The sequence below is a fragment of the Anopheles maculipalpis genome, chromosome 3RL, assembly GCF_943734695.1.
Source record: "Anopheles maculipalpis chromosome 3RL, idAnoMacuDA_375_x, whole genome shotgun sequence".
NCBI classification, from domain to species: domain Eukaryota; kingdom Metazoa; phylum Arthropoda; class Insecta; order Diptera; family Culicidae; genus Anopheles; species Anopheles maculipalpis.
In genome coordinates, this window is record NC_064872.1 from 26,785,425 (window position 1) to 26,809,517 (window position 24,093).

Sequence of the window (24,093 nt, forward strand, 5' to 3'; positions counted from 1 at the left end):
CTGCAACCCTTAGCATGCAGAGAGCCTCGGGAGGCTCTTCATCAAAAAGGACACTTCAGAGAGAAAACGAGTGTCTCCCTCACAGGGTTGTATCCTCGCCCCAAAAGCAGGAGAAAAATGATAACACAGCAAACGTAAACTTTGCGCTAAGTGCAGCTTTCCTGTACACCACAGCGGCACAGCGAATGCATTTTAGCGTGTCTTTATCGTTGCACGGATGCGTTTAAAGCTTGCACAAGTCAAGTGGGAGGTGGATGTGCACCAGCCCACACCAGAGGCTGACAATGGAAAATGCGAAAGCAAAAACCGATCGCGAGAATCAGCTTTGGCCATAAATTGAAAATTGAATTCTCTGCCGGAACTTAAAATGCGTGGCTCGCGGCGAGGTAAGGACGTGCCAGGTGGAGATTGTGGAGCCCGTTTTCAACCCGGAAACCATACGATGGTAACCATCCTTCACTCTCCCCCATTGACGGTGGTGTGCTTACCGATGATAGCCCATAAAAATGTCAGCATAAACCTTTTATCGGAAATTTAAGGCTTCCTTATGAACCCCGCGCGACAAAACCGGTGTTTCACCCACACCCGGGTATGGGCTCTAACGCCCAACAACGCTCGGCAGTTGGTGGTGATGCCAATTTCCCCGAAACTGTGCCAAAAAACCTGAACACCTCCCTCCCACCCGGGGCGACAGGCGGGGGCGTCGTATTATGCTCGCTGAATTGACTTTTGTGTGGTTTCCTTAATTAGGGTCGGTAGGGAGATCCGCGCCCCATGGCTGTGCCCGATGGTTTGGAGGGTGAGCGTCAAAGCTTGGGCGTATTCCCTGGTGGGTAGGTGGCACTAGTTTTTCGATCCCAAAAGCTGAACCGGTGTGTCGCGACGGGACTGTTGGGTCCGAAAAGTTCATGAATGGTGTAGGTTTTGGTGATGGATCGCATCGTAATTGCATTACCGTTGCCAATAGCAAAATGCTATTACGGCGAGTTTTTTTTTTTCTAGTGAGACGTAGCTGTAAGGAATCTGGTTCGTGTAGTTTTGCCTGGAATCAATTCAGCAGTTTGACTGTGTTTTGAATGGTAGTTTCTTTTTTGTTTCTTTAGAGTTTTCAAAGGGAGGTTTTCTGATTCGTACGCTTGCTACAAAATAAAGTTTGGAAATAGTTAGGTATACCGAGTATACGGTTGTTGATTTGAATGAGATTTGAAATGTAAATCAAAATGCAAAGTTACAACCATTTTTTAGTTCCATTTTCAGGGAGGCAGAAGGAAAGGTTCGAAAAATTTGATAACGAAAATGAAAACTGTAGAGCGCAGTGGATTTTCGTTAAGTTCGATTCAATCGATTCACGATGTTATGCTCCTTTTTAAGACATCTGCATTGCCTGAATATAAAATTTTATTTGAAATAAAAAAATATAAGCTCTTCCCCTACTTCTAACGTCTTAAGATTGGTAGAATGCTTGTGGTTGCCTTTTGAAAGTAAATTTTATCCATACTGACGAAAGTGTGGCGTTTACTCGCTCTACTTTGATTTTTGTCCGGTGTTTGCACGTTTCAAAATATGCAAATTTAAAATCCTTATTTGCGCAGCGAGTTTTCGAAAACCACCAGAAACGATGTTGGTCCCACAAGAGTTTAACTAATTAAACTTGAATAAAAGAAAATCATACTACAACGGGTAAGAAAGGCTTCTTTTTACAGCTCATTATCCCTAAAATATTGATTGCATACTTTTAGGCATAGCAATGCCAATCTTCCCACAGGAAGTGTGCAAGATTTCTATCAGCTTAACTATTAAATAAAGAATCGTTACGTAAAAAAGCTTTAAATCCAATTATATTGTAGACACTGATTTCAACAGTTAAACCTTTCCACGGTTTTCTTTTTATCGATCAAAACAAACAATGTTCGATACGACGCCACAAAGTATGGCGAACTCCATTTTCTTGTAACGACTAGGTTATGCCTGTCTTGTAATGGCTTTTTAAGCCACACTCTAAAAGGTACATAGTAGGATAACGAATCATCGGTGAAAATGGCCCATCTATGTTAAAGCAAAAGATTATGAATCCGGCCGAAAGAACTTAAAAAATTTCAGCCAGTTGCCGAACTCAAGGAACGCCTTTAAGTGTGAAATTTTTAATCGTCTGTTGTGGATGAGTTTTTGAGGACACTCTGCATCAGTTTTCATATAGTTTGATTTATAAAAAAGGTAGTACTAATATTATAATGTTATAAAAAGTTTCTTATAACGTGTCAATTACTAATCATACAATAACAATTGCATAACTTATGGGGTTAAGATTCCAACGTTGATTGGCGTTGAGTTTTTTTTTCCAAATGATTTTTTTTAATGACTCAACTTTTTATTTATATTTCTTTCGGGAAAAACTTAGTGCGAGACGAAGCAATAGCTAAGAATAATTTCTTGTCCCAAGGTTTTGTATCAACAATATTTTTATTCTTATCTAAATATTATCATATAGCACGATAGATAATACTTGCCCATAAAAAAGGTCTGTAAAAGATTGAATAAACGCTAAAGCAATAAATAGTGCTAAAAATGGTCATAAACGAAATTTGACTTAGTTCCCAAAAACAGTCATTTGATACGCTTTACATGATTGATTTAATAAGAATTTAATGTCACTCGGTGCACTGAAAGGTTTTAGGTATTCACCCGTAATCCCACCCATAACCCACAGAAACCACAACCATACGTGCTTTCGGGCGCTATTTCGTCAAGCGAAACGGAAAATTCATGCACACATCTCATTGTCATTAATTTTCGTAATATTATTGTAGCGTGTTCAACCGGAAACATTCTCCCTCAAAACAAGCACACTTCAAATTGTTCGAGTGTTAAATTCCATTTATCCCCGGTGGCTCTGTGTGTGTGCGCGTGTGCGTGGCGTGTATGAAAATATTTTGGGATATTCAATAAACGTTACTGATGATAAGTCAACACTGGGGTTTATGTTGACATTACACTTTTTTGCACACGGAAACATCGTTTGTTATGGTGGAAGGCAAGACACCACAGCCATTTTACTTGTCGTGCTTATGTTTGCCTGCTGATTTGTCTGGAGTTTGTTATCGTTGGCTGTATTGTTATTATTATACGTATTTTATTTTATTTCCTTTCTGCCGGTTTCATACTAGGCCTGTTTGTGTTACATCAATTCTTATGGTTGTGTTTGCGTTTGCATCCATCCTGTCCCTTTTTTTTTTGCACAACTCCTCTCCTTGCTGGCGCTTTACCATGGGAATGGGCATTTAGAAGTCTGGTGTTAGCTTTCCATTTTCCCGTCAAACGTCGCCAGAGCACACTAAAGCCCTTTTGCAGAAGGTAATGTTTTGGAACAAATGTTTTCACAACATAGGTAAAAACTGGGTGCATCGAGAAGCAAACTCCCGAGTACAGTTGAAGTGAGTGCAATGTAGGCATACTGCAGCGTACGCGGAGGAGTAAAAGCTCCTAGGCGGGTTGGGGTACCCCCTTCACGTGTGCTTGGTATGGTGTGTGTGTGTGTGTGTGTGCCCAGCTACAACAAAAAAAAGGGTGTAACTTCGTGTGAATTGGTGAAGTGTGAAAGTTTTGTGTTTCGTGCGTCAAGGTGAATGTTTGCCAGTGCGAAAGTGTTTTCCTGCTAACGTTCGCCAAACTTGTGCTTTATGCCATAGCGACCCATCCTCCGTGGGGTGGTATGGTGGTGTCAGTGTAGCAGCAAGCAATGTTTGTGTGGCTGTGAAAAACCGTCAAACGCTAACGTCATCGAGGTGGATCTGCATACTTCCATTACGAGAAGAAGCTGCTCGGTACGCCATTTCCGGTTGGGGCGGTTTCCCCCAGTAGCTCACCAGCACCTACCCCATACCGGGTGGTGTGACTCGTGCCGCGGCACCTTTGCCATCATAATTGACTGTACACCGGTAGCCTTCGAAACGCCGCCACATTGGAATATCAGGAGGAGAGTTGTGCGTGTTCGCACAATGTGGAACCGCCGCCACCATCCTGCTGCAGGTAATTTTCCATGTCATTGCTGGTTAGTGAATTTCCCAACCGTACCCCGAATGAGCAAGGGCTAGAATCATCTTCGATTTGCTAGCGGGCATCTTGACGTTTTTTTTTTTTTTCGTTGTTGTTGTGAGTAGTGGTAAAAACATTCCCTCCAACGCTAACATCGCTGTCAGAGCAAGCTATTGCAGAATTCACCATTCTACCATCCTCTCCGCAGTTCTGCCACATTGACTGTAAGCAATGTGAACATTTAGCGATCCTTTTTCGGCTTGTACTAGCATGGCAGTGCACAACGGGCTTTTAGGAACAAATGCAGGGATAAAACTATCGCTCGTGGTGGATTACTTTGGATTTATGTGGAATAATGGCGTGGTATGTTAAGATAATGGTTAATAGAACCACGGTAAGATTTGTCCACTACATCGTAAACTCTGCTGAAAGTCATGATTGTATATGTCCCTATATGTCCCCAATATGGATGCTCAAATCCTTCCACCTTTTATCCGCTCCGGTGGATGTTTTGTTGTTTAAAATCCAAGAGCACTTTTAGCCAACTTGAGAACACAGCTAAGAATTGGATCATCTAGAAATCAAAACTGTAATAATACCTGCCTCAAAGCTTATGCCGGCTTACTAGAAGTAGTTGGATAGTTAGTTCTCACTGTGTCGGTCACCGGTCTTATATTCATGGCTAATATTCGTACAAAGTCATTCGAACATTAAATTAAGCTTCCCTAAGTTATTAACAGCGTTTGCAAAGTAATTTAGGTTATGTATTCTTCAGTAATGAACGGTGCAGGCATTCCTCAGTTGCTTGAATTTCGACGTATAGTACCTGAACCAGGTGAGACTGGTCATGAAAGCCGTGCAAGTCGTGGTTGCACTCACCGGCGAAAAATCCTTAGAAAAACGTTCTACAATCATTTGAATTAGATGCTAAATTTAGAAAGTTACATAAGTTTGCTTACTTTTGATGTTCGATGGAAAAAGGGGGCAGCAGTTCTTAACATCAACTTCTAATTTCGAACAAAATGCTCCAGATAAATCGATGAAAACTTTTAATATTTTAAACCTATACTCCTCTCAAATGCCCATTGTGCGGTGGTTGAAATTATGTGCAGGCTTTTCCACACCGAAGGGCAAAAACAAGCAAATCGTAAAAAAAGAAACCCCAACTACGTTGGACATCAGACATCAGGGAGCTTTGGGAACAACCGAACCACCGAACCGTCGAACCGTTGCGTCCACTACCATCACGTTTCCGCTCTAGCTTTAAAACAAAAAGAAAACGGAGAACCAGCCAAAGGGAATTATTAGGCTCACATACGACCATTTTACCCGGTGGTAGCAAAAGAAATAAAACACAAGAAAAGGAAAATATTAATTTCTCCACAAAATTCTAGTCGGACAGCAGTGGAAAGCCGAAGGGAGAGTTCTCTGCTTAGGTCTGCTGGGATGGTGACATTTTAAGCTTGTCCATACCAAAAAAAAAAGGTCCTTTTTCTCGATGCCCTGTCATCGAAGGGCTGGTTACCCTAAGTGGAAAAAAATGAGAAAATTATGTAGAAAACAAAAATTATACCAAAAATCGTTGGCCTTGGCGCAAGGCTTTGGGTGTGGATGCTGTAAGGCTCTGCAAGCTTTCCGTTCCTAAGCAAGACATCTTAGTCAGTGTTGCGACCAGCTCTTGTCGTTCGTTCGTGCGACGGCCGACAAACCGAACCGGGGCAAACTCATAATGAGCAATGGTGGTGGCCGAATATGAAAACCGAATTGGCAGCCGTTTTTCGTCCGAGACACACCAGATTTCCAGTCGTTTATCGATCGGTGAAGGATTTTCCCACCCCGCGTTGTTTTTTTTTTCTCCTCTCAACCGACTCAATTTTGTCCCGGACCAGGAGCTTTGGGGAAGAATGACAAAAAAAAAACGCACACACAACTACACAAAGTTGGCTTTCCTGTTCAGGCGAAGACACGACTTTCGGGACGGCCTTGCAGAAAACCTGGAACCATTGCACAAACGTCAGAACACAAGGGTGCAGTTGCACGAGCAAGTGTTGAAAACTTTTCATCTATCTCCATCCCTCGGAGTTTTCCGCCTCAGACACGCCGCTGCCTGAAAGTGGTGGAAAGTTTTCGGTCAGTTTGCTGCCAGCGAGCACTACCGAGTGCTCCATATTCCCAGTACCGCCCGTAGTCCTGGCATGGCATGGACACTGTTTGTTCAGTATCGTTTGCAAAGCCTCATCGAATGCAATAGCTCCTTGCAAGGACGAAACACGGGTGGTGGGAGAGTCGAAAATATTTGCCGTAACAAACCTTCCGGTGTGTTTCTGTGCCTTTTGCGCTCGCCCTCTAGTCCGCGTCCCGCGTTTGCAAGGTGCAACTTTTCCTTGTTCGGCACAAATTACTTGATTTGGCTTTCGTAACGTGATAAGGTCTTTTTGCCACCCCTGTTTTGTGCATTTGCATAGGGTGTGTGGGGTAAGCACATTGTGGCGGCCAAGGATATTATTGCTTGTTGTGTGCACCACCTTCAACTATTTCGGGCCCGTCCGGCAGTCCAGGCCTGGCCGGTTACGGCTTACGGTTTAATCTCGGACGGTGTATTTGCTGGGTAAATTTTCGCAAAACTAAGCTGTAACTAAGGGCTGCCCGGGTTGGCTGTTGCAACGGGCGACGGGTGGGAATGGTGGAGGAGGAATTGAAAAACAAGATGTCAGCCACTGCGCCTCGGTACGCTGGTACGGTAACGGGATGGAATTTTGAACGGGTGGTATTTAAACGGATTTTCCAAAGTGGACAATTACCGTAAGTCTTCGACAGTAGCAAGAGCTAAGTGAAGCGAGTTTGCAGTGCAATGTGTATTTGGTGATTTCACATTGCATTTGTAATAGAACATTTTGCTTGCGTTTTAGCTTAAGCATCAAACTGTTTTGTGACATGTAATTTACATTTAAACACGGTTATCAAATGTGTATCTTACATGTCTTATCATGAAATTGGATTGGATATTTTACTACTATTATAATATCTTCAAAAAGGCAGGGAAAAACAATCTTACCAATTAGTTTGTATTCTGAAAACAATTCAAAATTATTATAAATCGTGTATTACAAAGATAGAAGACGAAATTTTAAGACCGTTTAAACAATTTTGAAAAGAACCATGGGTTGATAAAAATTTGCAATAAATTTGCTTATTCAAGGGTATCGTATCTCTTGTAAATTGTTTTAGACATTTGTTGATTTGCGACATTCTGAGGTCGCAGTGGCAACCAAATGGTTTACTAGAATTACCGATACCTCATAGTTGGATATTCAACTAAGGAAGAACGATTCGGATGGGATTGGGAACCCCGGTCCAGCCTTCTGTTCAAAGCCTTAGGCTTTGAAAATGACTAGCAAACTGAAATTTTTTGGCAAATATGATTTGGCGATGCCAATGTCGATGCTATGCCATTTTCTTGCTCCTTTTTTGAAGCTTTCACGAACAAGGTATACCAAACATAAGCAAGATATCGAACATGCCACACAAAAACAAATGGATTTATTAGCTGTTTTGTTCGATTCTATACAGAGTTTAGATTTAGAAAATTGTATTTTAGAAATCTCGGATCCAGAGGGGCGGCCCGATGATATGGGCGACAGCGGCGCTGGTCTTAATACGGCAGGACCGGTGTTCGAATCCCATATCCGGACCGTCTCCCCGTAGTGAGAACTGATTATCCAACTACGTGGCAAGTCTAGTGAGCCTTTTCAATTACCGGCGTGACCTTAAAAGGTCTTAACGTTCAATATCGAATAAGTTGTAGCTAATTCGGAAGATGCAATTATAAACATATTCGCCACATAAATTTGTTTTCTTTATCAGGCTTTTTGGTTTATGACATTCAGTATGTCTTGGGTTAGAGTTCCGAAAAAGGAAAAAAAAAAATAGGAATCCTGAAGAACTTCTTCTTCGGTTCTACTATCTGAACAGGGCTTGGCCTGTCATTATTGACTTTCTTGGCTTAGCTGTTGAGTTGCTTGATATCGGAACAAAATGCACCTCATTCAATACCCGATCCGTATCACCGCGCGAAGATCCTGGCCACTACACCAGTATGCGGTATAGACTTGCAAACTGCAACTCTGTATCACGATTCCTTTATTAGAGTCAGCCGAGTACTTCAATACCTTGCAAGATTTATGAAAGATGCTCCCAGTGGTCTCCACCGTCGGATAACAAATGTTTCTCATTAGTTAAGATTAACGACAGACAACTCGTCTTACTGAATCAGACTTTTTCGTTTCTACTTGAATGCATCTGGGGATTTTCTAGCAAGACGTAATAGTGAAATTAGGTTCCAGTCTGTTATACACACTTTTGTATTGTTGTGCTTTCAAACACCTTGGCATAATGTTCCACTAGTTAATGCACAATGCTAACTCTTAGACTAGACAGTAAAAGTTTTAATAATCTTTAACAACGTACTTAGAAACCACTCTCGGTAGCATAAAATGTTTTGCTATCAAAAATGTAACAATTGAGCTCCAAAAAGCACTTTGATCATACAATCTTTAGTCGTAAATAATACCTCTCTAAATACAGAGCACTTGCCAGTGCCAAAACACACATTTAGCGAAAGGAAGACATCGCGCCAGCGTTTACCCTCGGTTCCTAGACCCACATCTTCAAGCGACGGTTCTTTTGTAAGGCAAATGAATAAATATGATGCTTTTTCGCTGTGTTATTTCGTACACTTGATACGAAGAATTTGTAATCCGCTCAGTTGCCCTATGGAATTTGTGAAACAGAAAATAATGAGAGCCACCCGTAAAGTCCTCCCAGAATTCTCCTCAGAATTCAACTTACTGCTTCCCGGGCCAACCGTTCCATTTCCATGCTTATGTGACGTGAGCTTTGACTGTAGTTCGACGTAATGGCGTTACGTGTGGCTTGTGTTCGTGCCGGGATATATGCGATACAGCATCCCTGATTTCTTGGTCCCGGAAATAGGAGTTTTCCATTCCGTTCACGGATCCAGATATAGCCAACCGTGACATTAAAAAATGAGCATAATTTTAAACAAACATATACGTCCCCGAAGGTGCGCTTCCTGTGTGTGTGTCTGCACTGGTGGAATGTATAATTAAAAGACATACGACATCTTGGCGCTTTTGGGGCGTATAGTGTTTTTCCTGCTCCAAGCGAACAGCCCGTACAACATGGCGTTTGACTTGATTTGCTTGTGTGGGAAACGGTTTTATGTTTGTTATTGCTGTGTGGATCCTGCTAACAAGCTCTCGTTTGCTGCCTCACTGCCTGGTAAGCATTTTACTGTAAAGCAAACGGAAAATAGCCTTTTTGCACTTCCGTGACAGCGGGAACTAGTTCCCTGGGAGGGGTGAAGCAGAGTCTCACGATGGAAAAACACTCTTCTTCAGGTGATGATGAATAATTTCTGCATATACACACCCAAAGAACACATTTCCGAGAACCCGTGTACCAGCATTTCTTAGGTTCGTTTTGCCATTTATTTCGCCGCCGTAGCACGAGAAAACGGCCTTCTTTCGGGGGCAAGCTTGTGTCGCTTTGCGCCGTGTGCAAACTCGCCTCTCCGGGTCATTGGAATCGTGTGAGTGTGAAAAATGAGGCCAAGAAAAACGAACCGAAAGGGATAAAAACCACATAAAACTGCTTCTCTTAGGGAGGTGCTTTTGACGTTTAACCGCAAGATTGGCTCTCGTAAATTTACGTTGAATGTCATGTGGAAAATTTGTTGGATTTTTTCTGCAGCCTTTTTGTTGGACCACTCGACGATTCTTTGCTTTACCGTGCTGGCTGGACCTTTACGAAGAGTGATCCATTCATAGGAATCCTGTTTTTTTTGTTTTTGGGATAGAATTCCACCATCCCAGAGGACCGATGGCGCGGATCAAAGTGCTCTTCACGATCTCTGATCTTGAGGATAGTTGTTCGCTTACCAACAGTTGAAGTTATGGACGTGGCTGCCGAAGGAAATCTCACTAAACTATCATTCCAAGCGAATATCCTCTTTTTTGCTCTATTTGTCACCTCAAACGCTTGAAGCTTTCAATCAAGGTAGAGTGGTGTGTGTGTGTGTGTGTGTGTGTGTGTGTGTGTGTGTGTGTGTGTGTGTGTGTGTGTGGTAAATTTTTGCGGATCGTTTCAGTACGTAGCTGGGGGTGATTGACATTCTCATGTTCGGCTCGAAAAGCCACATGAAGTGCCGGTGTCGGTGAATGACAGCTCAGCCCAGAAGCAGCATAACGTGCCCAGCAGGCCCGCCGTGATTGACAGGATGCAAATTTAACAACGCACGATAATGAAAATTGTCGCACGGGGTTTCTAGCATGACCCGGGCAGTAGCGATCCTTCACTCTACTCTGTACTCTCATGGTGCAGTCCCTCAGTACGGTAGAGTGATCCTTCCACTTTTCAGTACCCACCAGAGCCTACCGAGAGTACTTTGTTGGTTCACAGTTTTGTTTTCTTTTTCGCTTACGTTTGTTCTCGCTTATACTACGTCCCGGATCATTTCAGCCTGCTCGCTAGGGAATGGGCCTTGTGTGGAACTATCTGTCTTTTATCTTGTCAGTGAGTCGGTCTAATCAGGGAACCGTTGGGAGGAAATTAGGTTACCGGACGGCTAGCAGTAGCAGCAGCAGCAGCAGAAGTGCGCCCGCGTGTGCAGTGCACGAAATTCCCGAACGGAATTAAAAAATCATGCAATCACAATTATTTTAGGTTGGTAAATTCTTCTGCTGCGAGCCACCGGTGCACACTAATGGTTTTGGTTTTGGTTGAAAATCTGGAGCATCAAAACAGCTTTCGAGAATTGCTGGTAGCACTAAAAAGGTGAAAACTTTACTTTTCACCTGGTGCTGGTACAGGGAATAAATTTCTAATTGCAAAATTATTTAAACGCTGCTTTAAATTTTTCTGATTTTTCTTTATTTCATTTCTTGGATTTTAAAAGCTTTTTATGGGTAAACATTAAACATGGAATTATTGAAAAATTGAAATATATTTCATGCTTATAGCTTATGTGAACATACATAGAATAAAGTCGCGCCTGCTAATAAAATGGAGAGCTAGAGAAAACCATTCGAGTAACCACTGCAGAATCATCGGGGACCATCTATTGTAAGTCAAGTTTGGAACGTTGGTATACGCAGATGACGTAGACATTATTGGTTTGATGGTGAGGATTTAAGGATGTAGCAGAATTTTTTTAAAATAGCATGGAAGTAAGCTACGGAAATATTTGAGTAGGAGTCAAACGAAACAATACTTGGCTAATAAATGTCGAACGTAGGAATCGTTAGAGTGCGGGCTACCAACCAGTCATAACACATGCTAAGCATTAAGATGTTTAGAAAGATTTTTGGCCTCGAATATGTGAAATAGTAATTGAAGAGTCGCTATTATAAAGAGTTCACTCCGGAGGGCCGGTGATGTCATGAGAATGACATCAGATGATCGCTCGTGGACGAGGAATAGAGGATTCTGTGCAAGATCTATCCACAAAACACTACATCCACGTGAGCACCACATTCTTGAAAATGTGATTGATTTACGGTTTATCCCATTGTTGTTTCGATATTCGTTCGTAGCTACATCAATCAGTGCTGAACAAGTGGAGCGGACGGAGGATACATCGTCTCTTGTGTGAACTGTTCTGTAACATATTCAACACTAAAACTGCCAGACTAGTTATTTTTATGGTCCTTTACTTTATGATTCAACATTTTTGTTTATGTTGATGTATGAGTGAATCATTGGGATGTTCGTTAATATGAATTTTATACAATTAGACACATCTCACATGGATATTTAGTTACGTGTCATGGGCAATTGTAAATTGATCAGTTAGCCTGGTGCTTAATCGAATCATCATTCGAAACTACTTATTTCAGTGTTAGATACTCATAACAAAGATGAGCGTCGATAGCGATTAGACTTATCCGATACTACATAATGTCTATTCCATGATAAAATAATCAAAACATAATCGTTTTGCAGCTGAAATGTTAACCGTCTTTTAAAGAATTGAGAATTTTTAATTGCTGAAAACCAAGAATCATGTTCAAAAGAAATCTATCAATAAGCTGCTCTATCTATCAATAATTAATTCTCGATAGTAGCCTATTTCGCAATGCCAAAGGCCAGAAAAGCAATATTGAAAATCGAAAATAGACCATCCAATTGATTCAAAGACGAAGGACTCAAAGTAAACCGTACATTTAACGTCATTATTATTCACCTGAAAAATCGTTAAACAACCATCAATTTCTTGAAAGCTCATTATTCATTGCCACTTAGTTCCGGCAGGCAGACCATAATTGCATAACATTATTTTGCTATCTCCGCTGATGGGGAAAATTCGCCAAAATTGTATTTGTCACATTGCGCCCGCTGTTTCGTATATCTTGCGACCTGTGTACGAAATGTCCTGGCCCGTTGTTCGATGCAACAGGACACACAAACACTGATGGAGAAAATTGAACTTTTAATTGTTTTCAATTTCAGATGAATTTTATTATTCTCCAAAAAAGTTTATGTTGATGCTGCTGTTGCTGCAATCCAACAAGCTCTCCTACCACAACAGTGCCACTCGCTATTGAATATTATCCTACCGAGAAAGAAGATAAGAGGGTTTATCCTTTAGTGGGAGCCCGGATTTGCGGACTTGCTTTAATTATCACACTTCAACGTCATCCCCAATCGTGTTGGCCGGTCGGATAAAATGAGTTTTACTTATCGTTTTCGGATGGCCCAGTGGTTCGGCGGTTTTGAGTGTGCCATAAAAACAACATCGACTCGGTCGGTGTGGTTTTTCGCTCTGCGTGGTGTGCCGCCTTCTATGAAAGTTTCGGTTCCGATCCGTGGAAAAAGGGGACTTTAAGCGCAGCATAAATTACCGAGTGTGCGGTTACGGGTGAAGTGTTGTCCGCGTCATTAGTGTGTCCTTAAAACTGTCTGCAGATCGATTTAATAATAATATCCAGCTGCTTTTGCACTCGGTATGTGGGAAGCATATTTTGTGGGCATCGACTAAATAACTGAAATTGAATCTTTTGGGCGATAGAAAACAATACGGCAAGCTTTTTCGGCGAAATGAAACTCATTAATTTGTGCGGATGGATGGGGGGGAGAGATACGTTTCTTCGTGACTGCTTTTATACTCCGAAATGGCTCGTTAATGGCAAGAATTGTGAGGCTGTTGACAAAAGGATTCTTTTGTTGACCTTTATATTATTTTACCTTATTCTTTACATACACACACAAGCACTAACTTAGAATAATTTTCATATTTACTGACTTTAAATTGTGAAACCCTTTTTTTGATAATTGCTTTTGTTATTTAAGAATAGCAAACTACGTATAACACATTTTTCTTTTTACGTATTTTAGCCACAGCTGGCTAGCGTAAGATTTGATGCCATCTAGAGAAGCGTGAGACACCAAACACTTACCTTCCTACCACAGGGCAGTCTGTTTCTGTCAACGTTAAAACAGGTTAAAATCAAGCTTCTCCCGGCTTGTAAATATCCAATCAAACACTGATAATTGTGTTGAATAAAAACATACATTTATCATCGTTTCGATTATTCCCACCTTTATTATACACCTACTGCTTGATATTGTGATCGATTCTGTTCAATTACTTTCATTGACACTCGAACCATAAACAACATGCATCCGTTACGTCGAGCCACTGCATCAAAACTTGATCCCGAACGACGAGCACCAGACCTTCAAATGCATCTTCTTTCCCATCACCGAGTTTCTCACAGCGAATATGCGCATAAGGTCAAAACAATGCATCTTCGTACCGTACCGGCTGCAATTTCTTGGCAGCATAGAAATATTGCATCCGCACCGGGTATCTCGTGGCGTGACGCGGCATTCTTCACCGTCAGCATACGGCGGGGTAGGCGAACCGAAAACGCGCCCGAGATGTGTCGACGATCGTGAAACATTGACAACCTTGATGCATGACCAGCCCAAACTTGCGGTAATTGAATTACGCCAATCACGTCCGAATAGTTCACCGGAGTCAATAAGCGGTGGGGCTAGATGTTTCTTCCGCTTTCGCTGGCTGATTGCTGGCTGCATGGTTTCGCTATGCTGCTGCCCCCAAAGTTTGGCCTCGGTAAACGATGAATTGCTCGCTCGCGTCCGCCGTGTGGTTTGATGTGGCGTGAAGACATCAGTTTTGGCATCGATTGTAGCTGGAGCATTTAAACTGCTGCCGCTACTGCTTCACCTCGTGAAGCGAGTTGTTTAGGCACCGTTTCCAGCATTCGGCTGGTCAGCAACTCCACGCAGCATCGCCGGAGAAGTCAGCTAGCGGTGGGAATTGATTTGCATTTTTAATCTCCAGCAGCGAGATGGAGTTTCGCACCATCGTACGCGGTCTGGCTTTGTGTGGCTGACGCGTCATGCTGCGGTTTAACTTGCGGTCAGACCGAAGAAGCACGAGAACGCGCGAGTGTGCCGTTCGCGTTCGAGCATGCGGCAACGTATTGCCCGGGCAAAAGGTGCACCGTTGTTTGCACTATTCCCGTGGCGGGTTGTTATCGATAGTGGTCGTGATTGTGAGCCGTGAATCAACTTTTTGGCTCATTTTTTGGTTGCGTTGGATATTGGGACGGTTTGGAGGAAGAGCAAGAAATTCAAACTTTGACAATCTCAATGTCGGGGGAATGATATAAAAAAAGATTGGATTACGTTTTCTTTTTCTGAAAAGACACTGAAATATTGTGATGAATATTCAGCTTTTTGTACAATCAAGTTTTGCAACATTCCACAACTTGTTTACAAAAAGCGTAACGCGTCATTATACTCTGGATGTATTGTATGCAACTAATTTGTATGATTAAAAATATTCAGTTAGTTTGTCAAGACATATTCACACCAATGCTAGGTTCCGATCGCTGCCAAGGACGATTGTCACAAATTTTAAAATGAATCAATTTTGGTCGCAGCCTCATTTAAAAAACCGCATTTTTATACATCCAGATTTGGTGTTCATAAACATGCGTTGTTTTTAATGCTGGTGTTTTAGATTGGGAAATATTTCGTGGTGTGTGTAACATTTTTTTTAATCTGCAAGTTTTTAAATTCTTAAAAAAGAAGAATTTACTACGAAGTTGCAAGTAAATTCTAGCATTTTCAATCGAATTGCTAAGGAGAATAACTAATGAATTACCATAACTAATATGAACCACTGTGCAGCAAACATACATGCTGCTAATAATCTTCACATAATCTGCTTTCCCTTTTTTTTTCTTTATTGTTATGTAAGTCTCAAAGTCTCCTGTCGCTTTCTTGGAAAACCCCACCATTGGCAGAACAGCAATACGACAAATAAATGGTTCATTTTATCTGACGTGACCAGTTCGTCGCTGGATTTATCCATCGCTCGGGTGAGCAAAGTTTTGCCTGCTCGAAGTTTAGTCGCAAGTGGTAGAATCTGCATGCTGCGTAACTTGGCAAAGAAGTATTGTCACGTGGAAGGAGCGAAGCGAATTTCCAGCTGAGCAATTAATTGCAGCCTTAGGGCCAATCGCGGTACAAGCGTAGCTACAAAACTGGACGAAAATGAACCCTCAAAAAAAGCAACATTGAACTAATGAGCAAAAGAAAACGAAGAGTGAGTACTTTGAGCAGCGCAATGCCAAACTTTTTGACGTCGAGTGTGTGTAAAGCACAGCGTGATTTGTTCATTCGGATGGATAATATTAAGCACTGATGACTGGATGCGTTATTTCATTCGGTGTTGTTGCAGTAAGAATAAAAGTAAAGATATTCACAGTAAATATTTTGAGCCAAGTATTTCAATAACGTACGAGCGGACAAAATTATTTTTGAAATGTCATAAGACTAGTAATAAATACATGCTACATCGAAACCTGCCAAATTTTTAAAATAATTTTTGATGTTATGTGAGAAGTCTGATGAACTTTCGGATGTCTTGCATTTAATTAATATTAAGCAAACAGTAAAAGAGAGATCAATTTCACTAACAATCGATGGAGAGGCGACAGCAACAGTGACGCCAGTCTTTACACTCGTAAGATATTAGATGGCATTACCTGGGAGGTCATTAAGCCAAAAAGAAGATGTTTCTTTAAAAAAAAAAAAACACACATTTATCATAGCTGTAACGAGAAAACTTTTTCTTCTTCTTGGCTTAACGAGCTCTCTAAGGTCTCGCCGGCCATCGATTGGCCTACTAGACTTGCCGATATCATATAGATGAATAGTCATTCCACACTACGTGGGGACGTTCCGGATGAGATTTGAATCCCGATCCTGTTGTTTGAAGACCGAAGCCGATGCTGCATCACCACCAGGCCCCTGTAAAATACATAAATTACATTAATGAAATGTTCTTTTTAGAGTATGCTTTCCCGGCATTATTACTCTTATCTGACAGTTAGTTTGATGATATACATGAACGCTTAATTTGTATTATCAATTTGCACACCATCTGTTATTTTATCATCAAATAATCTCATTACAATAGATTACAAGAGAAAGTGATTATCAATGGAGACGCCTAGTCTATTATAAACCATCGTTGCTAGGCAAAAAGCTAAGAAAAGTGGAAAAAAAACTTTCGTGAAACAGTTCTTAAACAATAATAAAACTTTCAAACGGTTTTCGTGAAATACTATGAAGTTAGAAAAGTATTAATTCAGACATAATTTTACGGTTACAGTTATTAATATTGATACAAAACATTCAAATTTTTTGAAACTAATGTAAACTTGAGTTGAGTAACTTGAAACCTTTTGAAAACAGTACAATTAGTATCCATATATTATAATCAAAGATATTTGTGTAACAATCTTTCGTTAATGGAAATTCAAAGTTGATTATATTTTTTTCCTGGAGTCTACTCCGTGGAGTGGCTCAGTAGTGATTCGACAACGACGTCTGCCTTCATACGACTGGACCGGAGCTCAAATGTCATTCGGACTTATATGTTTATAATTAGTCTAAAAATTTTTTGAAGTTTCAAAGCACAAAAATAAATTTAAAAAAATATTATCCCAATACTAACATGGAAAATTATAATAATCAAGCAACACATAACAAATCAAACCACTTTATACGGAAATTTGTTTAAACTGAGACATTAAGCATTTCATTGTGCAGCCACACTATGCAACTTCAAATAGCTCTCTAACACAACTTCTCGTCATAAAATTTAGAATAATTCAGTATCGCTCAATAAATTCTGCCTTTACCACCATTTTCCTCATTACAATCGCTGCTATCACTTACCGTAGCATCGTTTCTGTGCGCTCCTCTTTGTAGCAACCGATTTAAAATTATTTCATTTAAACACTTACCAAACAGCACTTAAAAAGTTAGCTACCTACCTCCCGGGTGAGTTAAATTTTCGTGTGAACTTTGAAAAATTAAAAAAACGAAAGAACGTTTTAATCGCTGGACCAGAACCGAAAGAAAAGGGGTTTCCCTTTTGGCGTACACAAAATTTGGGCCAGTTAATGAACAGCAGTCTTCCCCATAAACCTATGATTACAAGATGAGCATTTGACTGAATTCCAGAAAACTTTTTGCGGCACACTAACACAGTGCAGCTGAACAGAAGGACTGGGATTTCTGCTAGGTTGAAATGTTTCGTCCGCTGTTTGCACTTTTCACACCATGCTTTTGCCCGGTTCATGGTGTATGCTGGGATTGCTGGGATGGCGCATTACTTGGAAAACGCTTCCGGGAAGTGGAGTGATGAGTTCAGCTTTCCAAGTTGATTTCTTGCTTTACGATGACATTTATTTTCTCACCAGAAGTTGATCCGTCAACGGGCGAGACTAACAAGCAAACAGGGTTGGAAAAAATCAGCCTGAAGCTGACGAAAACTGTACAGACAGGCAGGTATTTGCCGTATCGTCTTTCTACAATGAAACAATTTCATCCCGAAAAATGACATGTGTCTATGTAATGTTTTAACACATAAAAGAGACTGAATTTACTAGCAGTAAAGTGATTTTTTATTAGAAGAAAACTTGCTAATTGTGTGTTGTTTGTTGCCTTTTTTTTGGTGCTTTCAGTAAAAAGAAATAAATGCCAAAATTTAAGAATAAATTCCATTTTCAACGAAACGCTACAATACATCTTTCTTTTGGTGTTTCAATTTCCAGCACAAAAAAAAAATGCCAAAATATTCTTTTGCTGCAGAGCAATTTAACGCTCCTTTTGAAACTGTATCCATACAACCGGCTAAAATCTTCTCTTTAAAAACTGGGCATACCCACCGCGACTTGTGTCTCACCCGGGTGAAAGATACTGGCTGCAAGCATTAAAAGCAGCAAAACGATTCTACGGCACGCTGCCAAATGAAGGCAATCCTTGATGAGTGTACATTCCTGCCCTGGAACATTTCATCTTGTGCCTTTTCATTTTCCATCTTTTGCTGTGTTGAGCTTCCTTTTTTTTTTTTTTAGAAGGTAAAAAACAAGCGGCCCCGGCAACTTGTCCGTGTGCCCGGCGTGACCGTGTGGCCGTAAAAATAAGTGAACACACTTCGGGAAGACGCTATTTCGATGCAATAAGTGCTCCCATTCAGCAGTGTCAAAAGCTCGGTGGTAGACGAAATGAAAGCTTTCGGCTAAAATGTTTCTCCCTTGAGAGGGGCAAAATAATAGTTGCGGGGGGAGAACGGAGCAGAAGGAAGGAAACACGAAGGTACCGTATACATGTCATTAATGTATGCGATTGTACCACAAATAGAAAAATGTGTTCATCAACGTTAGTCTGGGCTGAGCGAGGTACCTGGGCAGTGTGAAGAACCTTGAAGATGAGCTCAGCTGCATCCGGACCAACAGCGAGTGATGCGAATATCTTGATAGTAGCAAGTAGTAACAGAGAAGGGAAGAGATTACACAGCCGGAGGAGGATAGGAGACCATTTCCCGTTAGCACCAGCGGTGACAATGGGCGAACATTTATATCCATGCCTGCCGGGAGGAAAACTCCGGAATCCTTAGCAATCAGGAGTTACATTGAAGTGTGAGACTGTCGAGATTGAGCTTTTGACTATTTTGTGTTCTAACGTTTGTCGTCAGAGCAACCCACAGGAGAACTAGGAAATAAAAAATGTAGGTCGTAAGTGATGCAACAACGATGGGGGTCCAATGGGCAGCTGCAAATGGTAGATGAGATTGTTTGCTGATGTTATGTTAATTAAAATCGACATGCAATAGAAGTAGTAGTGAGCAGTAAGACATTTCGACGGACAATTGTTGTTCGACAGAGGTTTACCGTGTAGACCTTCTGGATGTATTCAGCATCCAATGTGCTCAGTATGATGTACAAATGCAATATAATAACTCTGTAAGCTTAACAAGACAACATGACAACAGAATCAGGATCGAATTCAATTTTTCAAATCAAGTCTATTATGCTTCGGCTGGAATGGTACGTACGCAATTGTCAAGAGGAAAGTAGCATCTAAATTGGGGATTTAGTAGAATGAAGAAATCAATGTAACAAGTCTTGTGTGACGATCAAGAACGAATTCAACAGAAGTAATTAGGATTGAACCTTACAAAACGGACGTGCTGTCATACGAATTGCATATCTTTAGGCGGATATGGCAGTAATGCTTCGAAAGTTAAATCGATATAACTTTTTCCCGTGGTATAGGACATCTTATGCAAAACATAAGAATATAATTTATACAGTTGTATTATTTAACATAAAATAATTCAACATGTTGAGATTATCTTCCTACAAATATAATCTTTTAATTAAATAATAACACATGAAATAATATCATAATCACATGGCATGCGTGGCCACAAACACGGTGAAGAATGATTGGAATTTTATTGAAATCGATCGTTTTACTAGTTTATGGTTTCGATGTTATCCACATACATACACACTGTTGTCGCTTGTAAATGAGGAACATAGACACATTGTTTGTTGCCGTTTTTTTATCACCCACCTATCTCCTACTAACCTATTTGTCGGTTTGAGATTTATGATCGTTTAAAGTTGTCTTTAGCAACCGGAGCGTGATTAATAGTTCCTGTTTGACATTTCATTTGTTAAACTAATTGACCTGCCGCTTCTCATTCTCCAGTTCCCATCTGTCACCTGTCGCAGAAAGGCATTCCATTTCTCGTGTGAAGTTCTTGTCTAGTGAGGTGTGAAAATTGGAAGTGCACTACATACCAAGGTGTAGTCGCTTCAAAGTGTAATGGTTTCGGGTCGTTATTGTTTTATGGTGAGATTTTGTTTCTCTTTTCGTCCTGCTTTCCCGCTTTCAATAAGCATCAACATCAGTTAGCAAACGGTTGGATTAAAAAGTAGAAACTAACAGCTTTTTAACGTGTTGGCATCGTATAAATTCTTATTAGTCTTCGTATAATAGTCCTTTGGCAAAGGAGCTACGTGTCGTTCCATTTTCTTGGTACGGCTACTGCTACCAAGGAACTGAGAGTGCAGAAAGGAGTAGTACCGGGGACGTATTGTTGGGCTGAAGCGCAAGCGAAAGTTACTGCTCCATATTGTGCTTCTTGTCGTGTGTGTGTGTGTGTGTGTGTGTCAATCGAGCGTGTGTATGCTTGTGGTTCCGAAGGAAGGCTTGTGCTTAAGCAATACTTATAGTTTTCGTAAAGTTATAGCCCCCATAGCCTCGAAATGGTAGAGCCATACGCACAAGCACCGTGCACGATTTCTAGAAGGTTCTATCGTGCACGTTTCTATAGAGAGTGCGTAGGACGTAAGCGAGTAAAGACGGTGAATACAGGCCACAGAGGACACTCGTCCTGAATGCTTTTCCCGGCTGGCTGGAGCGTGCACAGTCGGTTAATGTTACGTGGAAGTGAACATGTGCTTCGGTTACACTGCACACAACATAACCACAGCCAAAGCGAGGCCATTCAATGAGGCTGTGGGTACAGTGAGAGCGGCACACTATAAGCTAAATGGCAGCGAAATGGCCATACATGATACATGAGCAGTTTTAAAGTTTGTTGCTTACTTTGGAAATGAGTTGTGTTTAATGTAACAAATAAAATTAATATATTGCCGAAAATTTACTGATATTTGTGAGTACAATCTGTTACAAATATTTTTTTAAACTTCGAAAGCCAGAAAGTATGCATTTTTTTGTTTAAAGAAGCCATTTACTAAAAGATCACAATAAATCATGTATTGCATACTTTCAGGCATTATCTGTATAAGATCCTAAACTTTTTTAAATTAATTAAATCCAAGCTTTATTTTTAAGTATTGTAAGCCGAATTTCAGACAGATAATTTCCACATTTTCAATGCATTCCCGTTAATAGTACAGCCTTATTGTTCTGCAGTTGCGTACGTACCAGTGTCAATTATGTTTCCACTATTCAACTCTCTCGTACAAACCTGTCGGACAAATCCCTATAGTGCAGTGGAGCATAGTGTTGCGATAGTGCTGACAGGCGGGATACGAGTGTAAAAAAGTCACCCAATACACGACCGGTACATCGGGGTACCCACCGGACAACCCCTAAATCATACGGCACCCATCGCATTGTGGTGCGCCCTAGCCCGAGACAAACGTTGTACCACGTGCCAAACTTGGATGTTGGGATTAATGTACACAAGGTGCCAGGCACAAAGGCCATGCTGCTGGTGCCAGCGTGTATGGTGAGGTCAGCTGCTGCACCGGCCACTGTCTGTCATTATGGTGGAATAAGGGTCCAGTTGCCGTACTCTTCTTCCACATCGCCTGAAGGATTATTTGATGCGCCCAGAAAGGAGAGTGAGAGAGGTTTGTTTTTTCACCTCGATGCTTGCACAACACCGGTCTGTACACACACACACACACACTCACGTACGCATGTATATACATCAGCCTATTCGATGGATGCCCTCTGGGCATAAATGTTAAACTTCCCAGCCTGGGCGAACCGTACGGAAACCGGAACGGAATGTTTACGCACGCGTTCCGCACTAAGTATCCGGCACCGGGCTTATTTCCGCATTGCGTGTATGAGTGTGTGTGTGTGCGGTTGAATGAGAAAATAATGAAAGTTTGGTGTTGTTGTTCTTTCGCACGCTGTCCCATGTCTGTCGGCAGTTTTCTGGTTTTCACGGATCAGACGGAGAGGAACCTGACGGACTGAACCATTCCGAATTGATATCCTTGGTGATAGCTAATTATCTGGGGCATTAGGAGGGAATGCAAGCTTTACAGAACGATTGACAGTGGAGTGTTGTCGAAGGTATATTAGAACGATGCCTGGGAAGCAAGGGAGCCCTGGAGCAAAGCAGACTGAATGAATCTAGATATTAGATGTTTCATCTTAACAACGGTTCAAGGCATTAAACATCTATTGTTGTTGGTTCGGGAACTTTGTAGTCGCTGACTGACCCTCGACATTTATCTTCATAGTGAGCTGGTAATAAATATAACATACTTTTGAGCGCTGTTCAGAACAATGTTTGTTGTGTGTCTCTACTCTAGGAAGACTCTAGGATCGATCTCCTAGCCAAAGAAGGTAAATAACAATATTCCATCCATTATTATTCAAGCCTAGTCTAGTTAGCTTGTAAAAAATTTACCCTCTCAGAAGCCTTCCAGGATTTCATAAATTCAACGAGCTGCTCGAGCACCTTCAATGTATGAAAATCTCAATACTAAGCCTTCCATCCCTGCAACCGAAGAAACCAAACACACCTGAGGCGAAATCTTAAATACGAGTATTGCTTGTCAAAAAAAAGGAAGCCTTGTACCGTACCATACGCGCGTTAAGTTATTTGTACGTAAACGTACACGACAGTCACCGCGAAAGTAAATACGATCCTCTTTATCCTCCTTATCCTCTTGCTCTTGGCGTGATCTTATAAAATTACAATGGAAGCCCTTGCTTACCCTTTTCTTCCCAACGAAGCAATTTGAATAAATTACAAACACTGTTATCGAATTAGCAATTTCATCAATCCCGTTCATCATAACAACACAGTTTCTTATCTTGCCTGCTGGGTTTTTGCTGCAAGCATCACACCGGATACGCCCTGGTAAACTTCTTCGTCCAAAGCTCGCCGACAGGCAGCACTGTTTGTTGCGGGCACATAATTTATGAGCCCGCTTCTCGAATGCTTTTACTTTCCCTATCCAGTGCCGCCCGTGTAGCGAGCGTGTTTTCTTTTCATGTTTTTTGTATGTGCCTCTTACGTTCTATTCTGTTTGCACTCACCACCCTCGAAAAGCTCTGCGATTGTATGCGAGTGGGTGTCAGATTTCCCTTTTGTTCCCAGGCCCTCCGCTGCTGGACGACAATTTTTGCCTATTTCCGTACCGATGATGATGAGGATGACGGGTTGTACGGTCTGCGCTACGCGGCTGATGATGGAAGCCTATTTTTAGCCTTTGCACCAACACCAACCACTACCGTGATCGTCGTTCGTGGTCAGGATGCACTTCAAGGACGTACATATTTATGAACCAGTGGTCTGTACCGGTGCTCCCCAGCGGAAGTTGACACTGATTGTAGGGAACGGTGTACGGGTCCGGTGTTGTTTTTCCCGCCCGTAAGAATGCCTTTTGCCTGCCTGCCTGTGTGGGTCACAGCTGTACACTGACCGTTTCGTTGAATAATAAATATAGGAAGGGCGCTACAATAAGGCTGTCGAGTATTTGTAAGCGTTTATCTGTCGTCACCCTTTCCACGGGCGCTATTGTAGATGATTTCCTAGGAAGGAATGATGTTCGCTTTTCCCCTTTCGTGCCGATGATGGATGGCACGGTGGTAGCCATTTACTGTTCTAATGAAAAGTTGCTTCGTATTTTATATTCATGAATTATTTTACAACTTTAGTCAAACTTACTATTCATCATGCCTGTTGAGAACAGCTGACTTAGTAGTTAACAGCTTTCATAGAATTTCTATAGATTCCATGCTTACTAAACTTTGCTCAAAAGTATGCATATTTAAAAAAAGTTGTTAACCATCGTAAAATGACCTTATTGAGGAATTGTTTATCAAATTATTTTTAATAATTTACCCGTTGTCTGTAACAATTTGAAC

General features: G+C 41.3%; 2 protein-coding genes across 4 annotated transcripts in view; both read left to right on the top strand.

Moving 5' to 3' along the window:
* The window catches only part of LOC126565670 (thioredoxin-2-like), a 286,777-nt gene that overhangs the window by 190,823 nt on the left and 71,861 nt on the right, over window positions 1-24,093 (top strand). Inside the window, exon 1 of one of the 2 annotated variants that reach the window (XM_050222869.1) lies at window positions 12,588-12,592. The exons of the other annotated variant lie outside the window; for it this stretch is intronic. The gene's annotated coding sequence lies outside the window, so the exon portion shown is untranslated. Of the gene's footprint in view, window positions 1-12,587; window positions 12,593-24,093 lie in introns of those variants that run through there. 2 annotated transcript variants of the gene reach the window in all.
* LOC126565049 (protein rolling stone) overlaps window positions 1-24,093 on the top strand; it is a 62,864-nt gene that overhangs the window by 1,510 nt on the left and 37,261 nt on the right. The window contains exon 1 of one of the 2 annotated variants that reach the window (XM_050222188.1): window positions 3,893-4,026. The exons of the other annotated variant lie outside the window; for it this stretch is intronic. The gene's annotated coding sequence lies outside the window, so the exon portion shown is untranslated. Of the gene's footprint in view, window positions 1-3,892; window positions 4,027-24,093 lie in introns of those variants that run through there. 2 annotated transcript variants of the gene reach the window in all.